General features: G+C 40.3%; 1 protein-coding gene and 1 pseudogene across 18 annotated transcripts in view; one reads left to right on the top strand and one right to left on the bottom strand.

The window, feature by feature from the left end:
• The window catches only part of SV2B (synaptic vesicle glycoprotein 2B), a 218,317-nt gene that overhangs the window by 3,101 nt on the left and 196,532 nt on the right, over positions 1 to 18,684 (top strand). For 4 of the 18 annotated variants that reach the window (XM_067029567.1, XM_067029565.1, XM_067029561.1 and 1 more), the window contains exon 1: positions 17,148 to 17,329. The gene's annotated coding sequence lies outside the window, so the exon portion shown is untranslated. Of the gene's footprint in view, positions 1 to 1,988; positions 2,263 to 8,682; positions 8,838 to 16,379; positions 16,610 to 17,127; positions 17,330 to 18,684 lie in introns of those variants that run through there. The other 14 variants (XM_067029562.1, XM_067029569.1, XM_067029566.1 and 11 more) reach the window with 10 other exon arrangements.
• Positions 381 to 2,788, bottom strand: LOC131752885 (protein SET-like; annotated as a pseudogene).

Below are 18,684 nucleotides of genomic sequence, written 5' to 3'. Positions count from 1 at the left end.
CTGAGTTTTTTTTGTGTGTTTGTGTGTGTACACATTTAGTTTTATTGTAACAAAGCTACTTGTACACTTTTAACGTTTAAAACTGAGCATCATCTTTCCTTTCCAGTGAAACAAAAAGAAAAATTTAAAAATAAACAGGAACAAAATTACAATAGAGAATGTCAATTGTAAATAAGATCTTACAGGTTCTGCTGATTCTCCCATTGAGTGGCAGGGCTCAAGTCATCATTAGGAGAGAATTTTATTTTAAAAGTGTCATCTTAAACTGCAAGGATGTCCGTTAAACATCACAATTAAACATGCCAAAGGAGAAGCCATGTTGTCAAAATGCCCACTTAACCCACCCAAACATCTCAAACCCACCCTTTGCTGACCTATAACCCCATTTTTTAAAAGTTTTTTTTTTCTTTTTTTAAACAAGAGAAAGTAGACAGATACATGTTGGTAAATGCTAACTGTCCATATTCACATAGAAACACAGTGTAATCTCTGAGCCCAATATACAGAGAAAGGAGGAAAAAAGCTAGAATTCTGTGCACTACTACATGGGGGCCTAGCCCCCTGCAGCTTCCAGCAGAGCTAAGGGAGAAGGTTTTTCTTTTTTCCCACAGAGCATGGTGGTGTTGATTCCATAAAGTTTCTGTTGAGACAGGAAGGGATAAAAATGAATTTGGAACAGAAAGGGGTAGAGATTCTTTTCCCATTGAATTCTGCTCAAGGTATTTCCCCCCAAAATAAGTTGTGAGCCATGGTATAAAGGAGAAAAGAGACCTGAAAAACAGGGCGACTGAGGACAAGAGGAGGAGAAAAAAAGAAAAGACTGCAACTTGCTCCCAGGGACTGGAGAAAATTTAAAAAGGAAGGTTGGAATCCATTAATGTTCCATTCGTCATCTTCTCCTTCATCTTCCTCTCCTTCCTCCCCCTCCTCATCATCTTCATCTTCTTCACCTTCATCCTCATCCCCTTCTTCATCAATATCTTCCAATCCTTCTTCCTTTTCATCATCATCATCATCTTCTTCTCCTCCCACTTCCTCATCATCCATGTCCGGAACCAAGTAGTACTGTAATGGATTTGGCCAAATATCACCTTTGATGACCTCTCCTAACTCATCTGCACCTGCATCAGAATGATCAGTAAACCAGGTGAAGAAGCTTTCTGGTTCCTCATGCTGTCTCTTCCTGCTGGCTTTATTCTGCGTTTGACTTGAACGTTTTGTCAGATCCTTTCCGGATTTCCATTTGATTTCAGTGGACTTTGAAGATGGATCACCACTCTCATTTAGACGAAATTCTTTGGAGAGAACTTTATTTTCAAAGTAAGGGTTTTCATCAAAATAAAAATCTTTTCTATAACCGGATTTAATATCTTCAAATTCTGTCACTTTGACTCTTGTCAAATAATGCAGCGCCTCTTCATTCTCCTCCCCAAGCAGTGCAGACACTTGTGGATGGTTAGCAAACGTTGTTCCCCCCAAATTTGGGATTTTGGCGATCAATTCCGACCTTTCCTGAAAAAATGGTTGGCGGAGTTTGTTATATTTCTGTTCTACTTTCAAAATCTCCTCACTGGCTTGTTCGTTAAGTCTATTTAATTTTGTACTTCATCAATATGTTCAATTGCTTCTTGCTGTTCTTTTTCTGAGGTCTCGTCGGCTCCGTCGTGGTTGGAGTTGAGCTCCTTGTTACTGACTTCGGCCGCTGGCGCCGACCTGGGGCTGCTCAGCGGTCGGGGGGCGGGGGCGGAGCGGGGAGGGGGAGAGAAGGGAAGGCGAAGGGGGCGGGCCGCGGCTTTCCCTCACGCCACACGCGCGGGCGCCCGCTCGGTCCGGCCGCCACCTCCCCGAGCTCGCTCGCTCGTTCGCTTTCCCTCCCCCTGGCTCGCGCGCGCTGCCCTCGCGGCCTGAAGACGGGGGAGGGGCTGGGGCTGCGTGCGGGGCCCCGGCCCGGGCTCCTGCTTACGGAGGGGAGGCGGCGGCGGCAGGCGGGCAGGCGGCTCTGCTCCCTAACTCAGGCTCCGCGCTCCAGCTCGCGGCTCCATCTCCCCGAGCCGCCTCCTCCTCCGCTTCCTCCTCACTGCGCGCGGCGGGCGGCAGGGCCGTGAGCTGAGTTTTTAACGCTGATAAGAATTCAGCCAGATGAAGGGAGTCTTAACAGAGGTAACAGCTGAGCAGAGCTGGAGGCATGAAAGCAGGCATGGAACTGGATGGCAGTACCATGAAGATTGACGGGGCACTGACAGACGAAAAGTTAAGAACTGGGTTAGTAGGAGTTATTATTTTCATTTTGGGCTCAAAGTCTTGTGTTTTCCTGAAAAGAGAATAGAAACTCATGGTTATAATTCTATAAAGCATAGTCCACTCATGTCAGTCCCTGGTGAAGCCAAGCTTTACCAATCAGACTATGGTCCAGGAATCTTCTTTTAGAAGGTATGGGACAAGGGTAAGTTTTTATAGGATTTTCATGAAACGTAGAATTTTGTTTGTTTGTTTTTGTAGTACGCAGGCCTCTCACTGCTGTGGCCTCTCCCGTTGCGGAGCACAGGCTCCCGACGCGCAGGCTCAGCGGCCATGGCTCACGGGCCCAGCCGCTCCGCGGCATGTGGGATCCTCCCGGACCGGGGCACGAACCCGTGTCTCCTGCATCGGCAGGCGGATTCTCAACCACTGAGCCATCAGAGAAGCCCGAAACGTAGAATTTAAAATGAAAGTTTTGTACTTGAAGAAGATAAATTTCATTTATCTGAAAAATTTACTTACCTGGCTTCCTTAGAAACAGAGCTTTCATTTTCTTAAAATTAGAAAAATGTTGTATAAAAGTAAATATTGAACATAACCTCAATATAGGAAATGCGAGCTTCTCTGCTTGAAACAAGGGTGTGTGTGTATGTGTGTGCGTGTGTGTGTGTGTATGTGTGTGCGTGTGTGTGTGTGTACCGAAGCATCCAGAACTCAAGTGATTTAGCGTGTCCTTTGTCTGGAGGACTAGAACTACAGAACACAGTTTACAAAGTATTGACTTGGAACAGAGAACTATGAGAGATGAAGGAATTTACAGATGTAATGAATTGTCCAGACACTTCATGTTAGAAATAAGAATTCTAAGAGTTGGCAAGGCATTGTAACTTTTTTTTTTTTCCTCAGGGAATGAGACCAAATGATGTGTCAGGCACTTCTAAAAATTCTGATGACTTAATTTCACCACATGCTTTCTTTTCCCCAGAAAGGAACTTGACATAATGGGACCATCTTGGGCCTCAATTTCAGGAAATTTAATAAAATAACAAGTATAAAATTTGTTATTTTTGGAGCACTTTCTGTATATCCTATACTGTGAAAGCATTTTCTATTCATTATCTTAAATTTTTTAAAAATTGTGATAAAATACATATAACACATATTTCATCTTAACTACTTTTAAGTATATAGTTTAACAGCATTAGGTAATTCACATTGTTGTGCAACCATCACCACCATCCATCTCCAGAACTCTTTTTATCTTGCAAAACTGAAACTCCCATTCCCCTCCTGCCAGCCCCTGGCAACCACCATTCCACTTTCTGTCTCTATGAACTTGACTACTCTTGGTACTTTATATAACTGGCATTATACAGTATTTGTCCTTTAGTGACTGGCTTATTCCACGTAGCATAATATCCTCCAAGTTCATCCATGTCGCAGCATGTATCAGAATTCCCTTCTTTTTAAGGCTGGATAATATTCCGTTGTACATATATACCACCTTTTGCTTATCCATTCATCTGTCGATGAACACTTGGGTTGCTTCCTGCTCTTGGCTATTGTGAATAATGTTGCTGTAAACATGTGTTTAAAAACATGTCTTTAAGTCCCTGTTTCTAAGTTTTTAGGCATATTCTCATAAATGGAATTTCTGGATCAAATGGTAATTCTATTTTTAATTTTTTAGAGAACAGCCTTACTGTTTTTCATAGCAGCAGCACCGTTTTACATTTTCACCAGTAGTGCACAGCAGTTCCAGCTTCTCTACATCCTTGCCAACGCTTGGTATTTTGTTTCATTTTGAAAATAATAGCCGTCCTAATGGGTGTGATGTGGTATCTTATTGTGGTTTTGATTTGCACTTCTCTAGTGATTAGTGACGTTGAGCACCTTTTCATGTGCTTACTGACATTTGTATGTTTTCTTTGGAGAAATACCAATTCAAGTCCTTTGTCCATTTTTCAACTGGGTTGCTTTTGTGGTGGTTGTTGTTGAGTTGTAAGGGTTCTTCATGTATTCTTGATACTAACCCTTTATGAAATAGATCACTTGCAAATATTTTCTCCCATTCTCTGGGTTGCCTTTCCACTCTGTTGATTGTGTCCTTTGGTGCACAGAAGTCTTTTAATTTGATGTAGTCTAGTTAATCTGGTTGTTTTTTGCTTTTGTTGCTTTGTTCTTTTCGTGACATATCCAAGAAATAAACGCCAAATCCAATATCATGAAACTTTCTCCCTCTGTTTTCTTATAATAGTTTTATAGGGTTCACTCTTATATTTAGGTCTTTGCTCCATTTTGAGTTAATTTTTGTATATGGTATAAGGTAAGGGTTGCACTTCATTCTTTTGCATGTAGATATCCGGTTTTCCCAACATCATTTGTTGAAGCCACATGACTTTCTTAAAGCCACACAGCTAGATGGTAGCAAAGATGGGACCAAACCCCAGTTCCCTGTTTCCAAGTTTTTAGGACTTCCCCTCTATTCTCTGTCAGTGCCCCATTGCCCACTGTTTTAGGTAACAGAGGTATTATTATCATCACACAGAGGTGTGATGGAGCTTACACTCTGAATACACTTGCATTTTAAAGGAATAATTTGTTGCCCATAATATTTTTAAATAAAGAGATCAACCCCTGTTCCCTGCTCAAACGGTCATCCAGTTTCCCCCCTACTTCACCATTCTACTGAGTTTGGAAAGGAGGCAAAGAAAATCACAAAAATAGTCACTTGTCATTTGTACTTTACTTCACATAATTATCCTTACTAAATCACAGGGCCCCTTAAGCACCAAGCATCTTTCCACAGGGAAAGAAAATAGGCTTGCTCAATGAGCTGTAAATATTTGAAAATATGAATTATGAAATGATTAATATGAGAGGTCCAAGCTTAGCTAACTTAATTTCTATACTACATTCTATCTACTGAGACTCTTTGATCATGATTCTAGTTTGATTCATAGCTAAACTGTCTTCTATCTAATTTTCTTTGCAGGAGTTGGAACTTAATATATCTCAGAGGGAAAGATTTATGAGTAAAAATCATAAGAGTAAAAATATTAAAAATCACTTTCAAAATGTGTTAAACAGGACAAATTTCATTCTGTGTAAGTCTGTGTAACTCTATGTATATTGGGTCTCACAGAGTCCAAACTTTGCCTGGTGTTGTATTTAAAGAAACATAACCCAGAAATGAAAAGTTATTAGAATATTCCAGTGTTAGCAATCATATGCCTATTGATTAACACCAAAGTAGATTCAATTCATCACCCACATTTCTTTCAATCTATGGCTCTTTGACACTTTGCAACTGTCCTTCCAGCTGAATCAAATGTCCTCCCTAACACCTATCCAGTGAACTTTTATATTTTACTCCCTTTTCCATTTCCTTCTAGAATCCATTTTCTTCCTCAGGTATTTCCTTCTTCAAAGACTGTACTGCTTTGTGCAATAAAGGCGATAGGAATGAACACCTCTCATCACCTTCACCCTCACTAATGATGGGCTACCATCATTCCGGCTCAAACTGCTACATCAACATCTAAATGGTCTCCTTGCTTCCACCCCAGTCCTTTACAGAAACCAGATGATCCTTTAAAAATATATATTGGTCTGGTCTTACCTTTCCTCCTCCCCTGAGTTTACTGTCTGTTTCCCCTACTAGACAGTACTCCTTGATGGTGGGGAATTTTGTCTGTTTCCCTGCTGTATCCCCAGGGAAGACAACAATGATGACAGGTAGATGAGAGGCACCCTAAATTTGTTGAATGAAAAACTGAGCTCATTAACAAACTTCTTACTTCTTTTGTAAATACTGTGGTTTTTTTTTTTTCTGTAGAGAATCCCTTCTGTAAAAGTTGGCATGATTTAGGCTTTATATTACAGAAAAGACAGCTTGCTTTATTTCACATAAATGAGTAGCTTATGTACATTTTGAACATGGCCAATGCGATACCAATAAGGCTTCACAACCGATGACATGAACAAATCCTATACTCAAGGAAAACAATTTCTATATCTCTGGCTGCTTTCCTACCACTACCTGACATGTCACAATTCATAAATATATATATATATATATATTTTTTTTTCTAGTAGTTTCCTTTTAATAAAGGGGGGATTAAGAAGAAAGAAGTGGCTTAAAAAATAAGGAAGTTAATGTGTTCCCATTACTGGAAATACAGAGGTAGTCAGATTCTAGCATCTGGATGATGGCCTTGAGCTTGCAGGTGCTTTTCATGTCTCTCTCTGACAACTGGTACTATGTGTGGACACCTCCTGTGCCCCACCTCATATCCTCTGAGTCCACCTTTCATCTAACCATGGGTGCAGGAGTCAGTTCTGCCCAAGTGTATAAGCACCTTGCCTCAGCTGCACAGTGTATTTTTTACTTTCTGCTTTTCTGATACCAGATATGGGACTCTTCTGGGAACCAGCTTGTCCAACTAGAGAACCAGTGAATGATCCAGTCACAGAATCATCACTTCTTTTGTGAAGCCCCTGTGAGGCAGCTAAACCAACTGGAGGGCCAGCTGGACCCTTTTGCATATGCAAATGTGCAAGTGTGAAATTAACCTTCAAGGCTCCAACCTTTGACCAATGGGAGATGGAAACTGGCAGATAAGCGTTTCACTCCTCCAATGCTTGGGTGACATTTCCCAGTCAAATTCTATACAATTCCTCAGAGCTTCCCAGCAGGACCAATGTCCAGTTGCCAACAACAGTGACTAGTTTGATACTGTGCCCTTGAATTTACTTTCCTGTTTCATTCTTCAGAGTCTCCCTACTCTTGTTCCCTGGGCTCATTTGCCAAAATAAACTACCTACGTGTAAACCCTTGCCTCAGGCTCTTGCTTTCAGGGGAAAACCTAGACTATGACAGCTGGTACCATAAAGGGCCCTGGAAATGAGTCACTCAGGATGGATTCTATGACTGCATCATTCACTGGTCAGATGGCAATGAGGACTCCATTGTTGGTAGAAAGTAGGATGGTGCTAGGCCTTGGCATGCTGTACCATTATGACTACTAAAACCTTCTATGATGGAGAATTGGGATGAAGAGCAGGTGGAAGGTGAAACACTGGCTTAAGTGAGGGAAACCTAGGTTAAGACAGTAAACTTTGTGTTCATGCTGGTCCTCTTCATGGTTGTAAAATGGCTGCTGATAGCAAACAGAGCTATTTGATGATTCCTCATTCATGTCCAGAAGAGAAAAAGTAATTTTTTCTTTAGTGTGATCTTGTGGACCTCCTTGAGCCAATTTCTGCTGCAAAGAAATGCTGTTAGGCTTGAGTTTCTGGATAGATCATGGGCCAGGGCACTGGAATTATTTACTGAAATTACTGACTGGGTTTACTTAGGTCATTCATGGGCCACTTATGGGGTTCACATCTTTTCCAAACGTTTCTAAACTTCACAGTTTCAAAGGAGACTAGATTGGATGTTAGAGGGTCACCTACAATATTCACTACACCCTTCTTCTCCTGGTCCCTTTGATGAACTTCTCATCTTCCTTGGGAAACTTGTTTAACCTCTCTGTGTGTCAGTATTCTCATAAATAAAAAGGTACTTACTTTGAAGAGTTGTTGTGAAGATTAAATAAGTTAGAACACCTAAGTGGCCTAGAATAGTGCCTGGCACATAATAGGCACCCAATAATGTCAGCTATTATTAATACTGCTGAACATATAAATGTGTATATATACATTCACATATATATTAGTATATTTAAAACACATTTTATATTTATCTATTTGTTATTGGATTTCACTTCCAGTCATCTCTGTGTTTCCAGTGCTTGAAGTGAATAAAGATCTGCCAAATGAATGAATGAACAAATAGAATATATGTCATATACATATATGGAAGGGAGGGATTGCTATGGAGAGCTGGGGGAGGAAGTAAGGTGGTCTGGGCAGGTTTATTGGAAGAAGTGGAATCTCAGCAGGCACTTAAGGATAAATTAGCTTTTTATAGGGTTGAGGATTAGAAACAATATTAGTATGAGGAACTGTGTGTGTAAAGATACAGAAGAGAAAATAAGTACAAAATATTTGAGGGAACAGACCGATTTGGGTAGAATGGAGGGTGTGGCAATGGGCATGAGGAGGGATAAGACAGGACAGCTAATTTGGAACCAAGACTATTCCAATAGGAGAAGAGTGATTTTATGGAAAGAACCCAAGCTTTGGAATTTTACCATGATTTGACTCTTAACCCTATTGCTTACTGGTTGTGTGGCCTTAAACATTACCTGACCATTCTAAGCTTTTTTTTTTTTTAATCTGGAAAATTAAAATAAAGTGCATAAATTGCAGTGTTTGGGGGAAAATTAGCAAAAATATACATAGAATGCCTTTCAAATGGTAAGCACATGATAAAAGCAGCTGTTAAATTGATTGTTATACTGACAGGTAGTGTTAAATTTTTTTTTTTTATTATAGGAAGGATGGCATTTTAACATCATTTGATGGTAGTATAATTGAACCATCAAAATTTACAGAATGATAAAATCCAGGAAATGAGCCAGCAAGTCTGGAAGACACGGCCAGTGCATGGAAATCACTGCCTTCTTTGGTTAATTGGGAAGCAGTGGAAGGTAATGGAAATACTTAAAATCCTGTGATGGGATGTTGTGGATTCCTTTTTTAGATTTAGTTTTAAAATTCTGCTTTCAGGCAGACAATTGCTTTCTTTATGGAATTGTTTGGTTTTTAATGCAGTATCAGGTGACACTTTCCTTTCTAAAAGCCAACAATCAAGTCTTTCTCAGTAAGTTCATATATTGACTTTTGCCATGGTCAAGTCCGAAGTTCCTCCCTGTCAGTAGAGTGAGTGGAAGAGATTCTGATTCTTTTGCATCTTAACTATTTCTACTGATAAAGCTGTAGCTAGAAGAGACTTTATCATTATTACATTATTCTTAGGCAAAGGCCCACAAAGAGTAAAAAACATCAGTATTGTAAATAAATTCATTTTTATCATTCTTTTTCGATTCTGCATTTATATCTTATGATATTTGTCTTTGTCTGACTTACTTCACTTAGTATGATCATCTCCAGGTACATCCATGTTGCTGCAAATGGTATTATTTCATTCTTTTTAATGACTGGGTAACATTCCATTGTATTTACGTAACAGAAACAGACTCACAGACTTAGAGAATGAACTTATGCTTACCGGGGGGAAGGATGGGGGGAGGGATAGATTGGGAGGTTGGGATTGACATATACACACTGCTATAGTTAAAATAGATAACCAACTAGGACCTACTGTATAGCACAGGGAACTCTGCTCAATATTCTGTAATAACTTAAATGCGAAAAGAACTTGAAAAAGAATAGATACATATATATGTATAATGGAATCTCTTTGCTGTACATCTGAAACTAACACAACATTGTAAATCGACTATACTCCAATATAAAATAAAAATAAAATAAAAAAATATTAAGTGAAAAAGAAAATGGTGAACACCAGTGCTTTTCAGAATGTGCTAATTTCCATTTTATAGCTTCAATTGTGACTCACCGTTTGCAGCCACAAACCACTGGCTGCCTGATGCCCTCTCAGCTCTCATTTTCATATTCTTTGGCCCTTTTAAAACACAAATTGATTATGGATTTTCCCATTTCTACTCTAATTATCTTAACCTTTGCTGTTCTAGGCAAGGCACCTTAGGAGTCCACTGCACTTACATTCCAAAAATGAAAATATAAAGTGAAAGTGTTCCCCTCAATGCATTTGTATTCCTGAAGTGAATTGTCATAAATAACAATAGAATTCTGTGGGAGGAGGACACAGAAAACTTGACAGTTGCCCCTCATGCTTCCTGAAGAAAATATGACCAAAAGTACTTTTGATTAAGTGAGGTTTATGTCTTGGGGCTTGAGGGGTAGGAAAAGGTCATTTAGTTTCTACAGAAAAATTTTGGTGAGAGATGTGCCTTGAATTTAATACTTTTTTTTTTTTTTTTTCTCTGTACGCGGGCCTCTCACTGCTGTGGCCTCTCCTGCTGCGGAGCAGAGGCCACAGCAGTGAGAGGCCCGCGTACAGAGAAAAAAAAAAAAAAAAGATCTTCTTTTCATATTTTCAGTTAGAAGTCAGAATTAGCATTTTTTTACCTATTGAAAAAGAATATTCGCATCCATTGGAGGCAATATATCATCATGGTTATTGTCACCCCTGGTTTTAGGATGAGATAGCTTAGGTTCATCTCCTGTCTTCATTACTTACTATTAAGTGATCTTTGGCAAGTTACACAACTTGTCTGAAAAATGTACTTACCTCATGAAAGTGTTGTGAGGATTAAACAGCAAATCAATTTCTGCTTTCCAGTAGTATTTAACAGGTGGTGGCATGCCATTAATCTTGCACATCAACTAGAAAAAAAGAATAAATTACAGAAATCATATATTAAAAGATATCTGAGAATAGTGAAAACAAAAAGGACTAAATGAACTAACATTCCAAAGAAGGAAGAGCTCTTCCTAGGTGGGTGAGCTGATTTTATTCTTTTCTTCTTTATGGATTTGCTGAGTCCAAGCATGGGCTGAGGATCAGGCAGAGGGGCTATACTAGGGGAAGAGAAAACAGCAGAGTCTTAGACCACCATATGGCTTGTCTGCCAGTTTAAAATCTAGAAAACACCCAAATATACAGACAGTTTGCCTGATGGGATCTTTGCTGAATGCTGAGTTGGGGGGTATAAGAAGCTAGGTGCTGGATTGGAAAGGCAGAGTGAAATATTTTGCAGTCTCATAGTGCTGATGAGAAAAATTCTCCCTGGAGGCTATGCCCTACAATAAACACATGACAGCTCTCATCTTTGAGACATATGAACATAGTGGTGAAATTAGTCTAAGTAGAGCTAACATCCAGTTCCTTGGAAGCTTATTCCTGAGTGGATTGAGGTGATCAACCCCTCATCTTATCTGTATAACAGAGGGCAAAGTGAACCACCTCTGGAGGAAAACAAGAGTAACTTCAGTTTTCAATGGTTCTTTTACACAATATCTGGCATACAAGAAAAAAAGAGGATACATGCAAAAAGGCAAGAAAATGTTTGCTAATAATCAACAGAAAAGACAATAAAATAAATTATCCATATGTTCTAGTTAATAGATTTTCTTATAAATATGTTAAAGAAAATAGAGAAAATGATGAACAGAATGGATAAAAAGAAAAATTCAACGAAGCTTATGTCAAATAATCAAGTAGCCATTTGAAAAATGTAATATCTATATTTAAAAACTCATTGGATGGGTTTAACAGCAAATTGATCACAGCAGGAAACAAGATTAGTGAACCCAAAGAAAGGTCAATAGAAAATTCTCAGGCTAAAGTACAAAGAAGGTAAAAAAGGAATAGAAAAAATGGAACATAAAAGATGTGTGGGATAATATCAAAACCATTTAATTATGTGTAACATGTGCTTTCTCAATCTAAGAGCATAGGAGGGAGAAAATAGGGCAGAAACATTTGAAAAGATAGTCTGAGAATTTTCTAAAACTGATAAAAGATATTAACCCACAAATTCAAGATGCTCAGAAACAGAAAAAAAAATAAAGAAAACCATATATAGGAATATCATAATTAAACTTCTGAAAGAAAATATAAAAAGAAAATATTAAAAGCAGTGAAAGGCAAAAAGATTACTTTCAGAGAGGTGATAACAAGACTAATAGCAGAGTTTTCAAATGAACATATGGTAGCAAGAAGACCATAGATTGACTTCTTCAAAGTGATGAAAGAAAAAAGACTTCCATCTATGAATGCTATACATAGTGAAAAATAATCTTCAAAAATAAAGGTCAAATAAAGACATTTTAAGTTGTAGAAAAGCTGAAAGAATTAGTCTCTGGTAGATGGTCACTACAAGAAATACTAAAAAGGACTGTTCAGACTGAAGTAAAGGAACCTCCAAATAGATACACAGAACTCCAAGAAGAAATGAAGAACTGGTTAACTATGTAGAAAAATATTGACTTTTTAAAAGAACAATGATAACAATGTCTTGTCGGGTTTAGTGTGTATATATACATATATATATATTTAAATAATCATGCATATATAATTAATATGTATTAAATATAAGTATATATATAATATATATATATTTAAGAACTCACTTCAGTCCACATCTGTCTCCTCATGATAAGGATGGTAAGGAACTAGCTAAGGCTAGTCAGCCCTATTTTATAGCAAGTTTTCAAATGTGGTGTCATGCTGACATCTAAGGGTCAGGTGATAAAATGAAATTCACTCATGTAATCTGAGAGGAATTTATTTGAAATACATATGGAGACAGAGACCATTGGCTCTCTCTCTGTTTCTGCATTGGAGATGAATAGCTCAGAAAACTTGCTTGGACAAAGCTACTGACCTAACTATTCAAAAAGAAGACTTAGGTCTGTTTACTAATCCTTACACTTAAAGTTTGGTCACTGTGTGTGTGTGTGTGTGTGTGTGTGTGTGTGTGTGTGTGTGTGTGTGTGTGTTTGTGTGTGTATATAAACTGGAGTTAAACTTTTGTAAACTTTTGTAAGATTTTTGCATTGTTTGGGAAGTGATAAATGATAAGGTAGAATGCAATTAGAGTTGCACTGTATAAATAAAGTATCAAAGCAAAATAAAAATACTAAAAGGGAAAACTAAAGTGAATATATACATATAAAATTTAATTAAAACATCAATTAATGAAAAAGAAGGTTAAAAAAAGATAAACAAACAATGAAAAGATTGGACAAGCTGAAAACAGAACTCCTAAATGTTTGGAAATTACACTTCAATAATCCCATGGGTCAAAGAAATCACAGTCTACATTATATAATAGTTTGAACTGAACAGAAATGTATATGGAACATATAAAACTTGTTAGACATAACCAAATCAGTGTTTAGAAGGAAATTTATAGGCTATTAAAAACCAATAATCTGTTTCCATTTCAAGAAGAAAAAGACAGCAAATTAAATCAAATGAAAGAAGGAGTAAGGAAATGAAAAAAGCAGAGTTTAGTCTTTAGAAACATAAGAGGACAATTCACAAAAATTTTTTTTATTGGTAAATATAAAATTGATAAATACCAGGTAAGGAGTAATAGAAAGAAAAAAATGCAAATTATCAAAATCAGGAATGAAAAATAGGACATCACTGCAGCTAAAAAATTTGAAAGCTTAAATGAAAAATAAAAATAAAATCCTTGAAAAGTAATGGTGTAGCAAAGCTGATATAAGAAGAAATAGAAAATCTGGATAGTCATATAGCTAATAAAATAATTGAACTTAAAAAAATATTTATTTATTTGGCTATATTGGGTCTTAGTGCAGTATGTGGGATCTTTCATTGTGGCGTGCAGGCTTCTCTCTAGTTGTGCCGTGCGGGCTCCAGAGCACATGGGCTCTGTAGTTGCAGCATGGGGGCTCACTAGTCGTGGTGCATGGGCTCAGTAGTTGTGGCGCACGGGCTTAGTTGCCCCATGGCGTGTGGGATCTTAGGTCCCCAACCAGGGATCAAACCCACATCCCCTGCATTGGAAGGCAGATTCTTAGCCACTGGACCACCAGGGAAGTCCCTAAGTGAGCTTTGTAATTACAAACCTCACAATAAAAAATTTAGGCTCTAATGGTTTCACTGATGAATTTTTTCAAACTTTTAAAAAAGAAAGAATACCAACCTATACAAACTATTCCAGATAATAGAAATGAGAAAAACTTTTCAGTTCATTTTATGAGGTCAGCACAACCTTGATATAAAAATTTGACAGGGACATTACAAGAAAGCATAATTATAAGTTAATGTCTCTCATGAACATAGAATATTTTTAATATAAAACATTAAACAAAATATCAAATCATATACAGTGATATATAAAAAAGATATGACATCATTTCCCTGTAAGGTTTATTTGAGGAATATAAGGTTGATTTAACATTCAAAAGTCAGTGAATGTAATTACCCACGTTGGATAAAAGAGTAAAACTATATGGTCATCTCAGTAGATGCAAAAAACTTTTGAAAAAATTTGACATATTTATTATACACTTTTCAGCAAACTAAAAGAAGAAGGGAATCTGTTATTCCCTGATATTCCTTCTCAGAATTCTTTAATCTGATAAATCTTATAAAAATAAACACCAATGGCTAACGTCATACTTGGTGGTAAAAATGCTTTCCCTCTGATATTAGAAATAAAACAAGGCTCTTCATTATCATCACTTTTGTAATTAACATCATACTTAATAGTATAATAGTATGAAGACTTTTTTCCCTGAATCTAAGAATAAGACTAGGTATTGACACTTTAATTTTGCATTGTATGAGAAATCCTAGCCAGAGCCACAAGGCAAGAAAAAGTTTAAGTAAAAGATATAAGCATTGGAAAAGGAAAAGGAAAATTTGTTTTTATTCATAAATGTTTTATATATATAATAGGTAGATATATACCTTCAAAATCTGAAATAATATAAAACTGTTGATTCCATTCATATGTAGTTCAAGAACAGGCAGTAATAATTGATGCTGGAAGAGGCAAGAATAGTGGTTCCATATGGAAGATGAGTAGTTATTGCCTGGTAAGGGTCATAAAGAAACAAACCTCGGGATGCCAGAGCTGTTCTATACCTTAATCTGGATAGTGGCTGCACTAATATACATTGAGAGACACTATATGCTTTTGCACATGCAGCAAACAAGAGACCATGCATTTCCACAGCTTATGTTCTAGTGAGGGAGACAGACACCAGGCAGTCAACTTTAGTAACAGGTTTTGGGTGCTGTGGTAGAGGAAGCAGTGGTGGCCCCATGCACATGGAGCAGGGAGAACTCTCTTATTCCAGGGAGGAGGGCAGACTTCCTCAAGGAAGAGATGGCTCAGCTGAGGACCATTAGGCATTAGGCAGGGATTAGAAGCTTAGGAGGAAGAGAATATTCTGGGCAGACAGAAAAGAACATGCAAAGGCCTGGAGGTAAGAGAGTAAAGCACGTGCAAGAAATTAAAAGTTTGTTAGGCTGGAGTATGGGGGGAAAAGATGGAGATGGTGGTGGGGAGGCTGTAGGGTTCTGCAGGGGCCTGATCTTTGGTGACTAAAGGAGATGTGTTAGAGTCTTAGCTTTTCTAAGGACATGGCCAGTGCATGGTTTTAGGTGAGAAAGAATCAAGGTCATGTTTACATTTTAAGGACTGAGTCTAGGAAGCTGAGCAGTTGAAGCCCTGGAGGAGGTCCAGGTGAGAGATGATGGGGGCCTGAAATAGGGAAGAGACAGAGGCCCTCCGGGCAGTGCACTGATGGCAGAGATGGTGAGGCGATGGTACCGAAGATCTTGTGATGGCGGGTTGTGCTGGATGTGGAAAAGGGAAGAGACTTTTAGCCCTCGCCTCCACTATTAGGAAAGGGATGTAGTTCCAGGCCCTAGAAGAGGCCAGGCACCTCAGGCAGTGTGTTGTTTGATTTCACTTCTGAATTTCCAGTGTCATTTCCCTGCTTCTCACTGACTCCTAGAAGGAGCCTTGCTCCTGAAAAGAGCCTTTCCTTGCAGGGTGAGCCTTGGCAGTTGAATTTCCTGAACACTTTTGTGGGTAGAGTGAGAGTGGGAGCTGTTAGGAGGGAGACATGTAGGTGACGGGCTTGGTTTAATGCATCAAGCCCCCCAAGACTTCCTCCTTTCTCCCACTCCTCATGTAGGTTCTTCTCAGTTCGCCGATGAGGTCACGGGACAGAGCGATTTAATGACATCCATTATCTAAGGTACTTTGGGGATGGGTCTATCAGAGGATTCCCCTTCCCAGGAATTTGAGTCGTGTCCCCTGACGTGTCCTAGTTTGGGGCTGGTGAAAGGGGGTGTGGAGTACACAGCGCCCCCTTTTGCCCCAGGCAAGGTGGAGAGCGCGAAGGAGATGACAATAATCAGTGGGGGATGAAACTGGAAACTCGAGGAATAAGATGTTTAACATCTATTGCTCTGCAAATCCAGGGAGCCTGGGGTCCCGCTGGGTCCCCTTCCCACCCAGATATCCCAAACACTCCGTCTCCAATCAGAAGGAGATTTGGAAGCGAAGAGCTGCCCGCCGCGAATGCCTTAATGCTCAGGCCGGGTAGAAAGCGGGTTAGGATCTGATCCCACTGAGTAGAGGACGCAGGAGCCTCCCGCCCTTGGTGCTTGGTGTGGCGGCGGCGCGCTGCGCGCTGCGCCAGGGCGGGCGGCGGCGGCTGCGGCGGCGCGGGCGCAGTGATGCATGTGTGACACCCGTGGACTCTTGCCTCCGCGGGGATCGCCCCAGCGCAGCGTTCGCCGGAGCTGCCGGAGGGGCCACCAGGGCGGACGCCGTTCCGCCCGCACCCGGAGGCGGCCGCCCGCGGATTTCCCACCCAGGTAGGGGACTGTGTTGCTCGTTCCGGCGCGTGCAGACCCGGCCTCAGCGCGGACCTCACGCGCTCCTGGGGCTCCCAGGCTCTTCTGTCAGGGCTGAAAACGTACACGGTGCTACCTCCGAATGTTGTTTATAGTAAATGGCACAAAAGACGGGAGAGACTTGGAAAGCCAGCGCAGAAAAGCAAGGACTTGCCCGCTGCCCGGGGCTGCGCGCCTCTTTGAAGGTGGCATCCCCAAGGGCTGTCTTTAAAGCGTGTTTGAACTGTTAGCGCCATGCATAGTTTTGCAACTTAGGCTACGGACGTTTATAACTCCCTGTCCACAAGCTTTCTAGTCACCGCTCTTAGTTTCAATTCTTAGATGGATTTTTGTTGTTGTTGGTTTGTTCTTAAAGGACATCCAAACCAGGCTTACACCTGGTGGCTCTGGGTTGGGGTTTGCGTATATTTCTGTATGTGGAGGGCGCCCTCCGCGGGTGTGGGAGCCGTTTCTTAGGGCCACAGAGAGGATTTGTTTATAGAGGGATTTTAGCGCAAGGAAAAGAACATGATTTGTTCTGCAGGGACGTGTGAGCAAATGCGTTTAGCCAGGGAGGAGCGAGGCACTGCCGTTTCCTCCGCAGACGGGTGTTAGATATCTCTGCTGTCCAGGGTTTAGCCGGGCTGCTGAAACAGGATCCTTTAACCAGAAACCACAGATGCAAACTAGCTCTTTTTAACGGTAACGTAACGTCGATGTCTGGGGCTCTGAAAAGAGCAGCCTGGTAGGGTGGGGTAGGGTGGGGTCCTGGGGTGGGGAGGGGGTGCCTGCTCATTTTTTCAAAAGCTTGTTCAGAGGCAAATGTGGGCGGCTTTAAGGTTCGGAGAGTGGCAGGTAAAGGATGAGAGGTATGTACCTATGCAGGAGAATTGGGCCTTGTAGCCAGTTCAGCGGTCCTTCTGGTCTACCCGGGTCTCTTCTGCTTTGCTTCTTGCCCTTTCTAGAAGAGGTGACTTACCCTGCTTGCTCCAGTGGGTGCAGCAGACGTAGTACAGGCTCATTCTGCATCTTTCTTTAGTCAGCAAATACTAGTCGATCACATAGTATGTATGATGAAAACAAAGTCCAGTTCCCCAGAAGCTCACACCTGGTGAAGAAGAAACACCTGTAACAATGGGCTGTGATCAGTTCAGTAATGCAGGTGTGAAAAGAGTGGTGGGAGCAGAGAGGAGGGAGGAATTAATTGTGGCAGTGATTATTTTTTAAAGGAAGCTCTCCTAGTTGAGGCATTACATGGATTTCAGTAGGGATGGGGTCCCTGTCTTGGTCCCTTGGTCTGTGAGTGACCCCCATCGCTCTCCCACCTCATCAGCATCAAGGCTACTGGATGGTCAGAGTCACAACAGGGCTGGCATTTGCAGTACATGACCAGATCGATCCCAGTAGACACAGACATAGGATGACACCAAGGGAAGAGTGTGCCCAATGCAGGAGATCAGCCTTTTTGTTTTTTTAATGGACCATTTTCCTAAATCCTAGGACCAGGAAGGTTTGGGAGCAGTACACAAAGGCAGGGATTCTGGACAATTCTGGGGGAGTCTCAGAGCAGATGAACTACCTTCCTCTCCCTTGGGTCCCTGACCTGTCATGTCTGTGCTTGTCCCAGCTCATTCAAAAGGAAAGCTCTGACCTTGATTGTCTCTAAATAGGTGGAATAAAGGAAAGCTAAAGCTATTTCAACCCATATGCTCTGGGAAATAAAAATCCAATCTGATGGATGTTTTTTCCTGAACAAAAGCTATAGTGGGTGATGAAACATGGTAGGATGATGAGCTCTTGTGTTATGCCTGTTGCCAGAGATGCGTATCTCATGCATTTTGTAACCTAAACCATCACTAAGGTATTTAAAAAGCAGGTTGGCACACTGCAAGGAGCGTGGGCTCTGATGCTCAAACAGACCTGGGTGAGTGTCTTGGGCAGGTTATTTAGCCTCTCTTTGAGCTTTGGGTTCCTCATCTGTAAAATGGAGATAACAGTGGAGTTCTTATAATATAATTACATCATAGATGCTTAAAAATACGTGTTTATTGGGAAAT

The sequence above is a fragment of the Kogia breviceps genome, chromosome 3 (genome assembly GCF_026419965.1).
Source record: "Kogia breviceps isolate mKogBre1 chromosome 3, mKogBre1 haplotype 1, whole genome shotgun sequence".
In the NCBI taxonomy this organism is placed as follows: Eukaryota; Metazoa; Chordata; class Mammalia; order Artiodactyla; family Physeteridae; genus Kogia; species Kogia breviceps.
The sequence above is the reverse complement of the archived record's forward strand: the minus strand, read 5'-3'. Positions and strand labels throughout refer to the sequence as shown.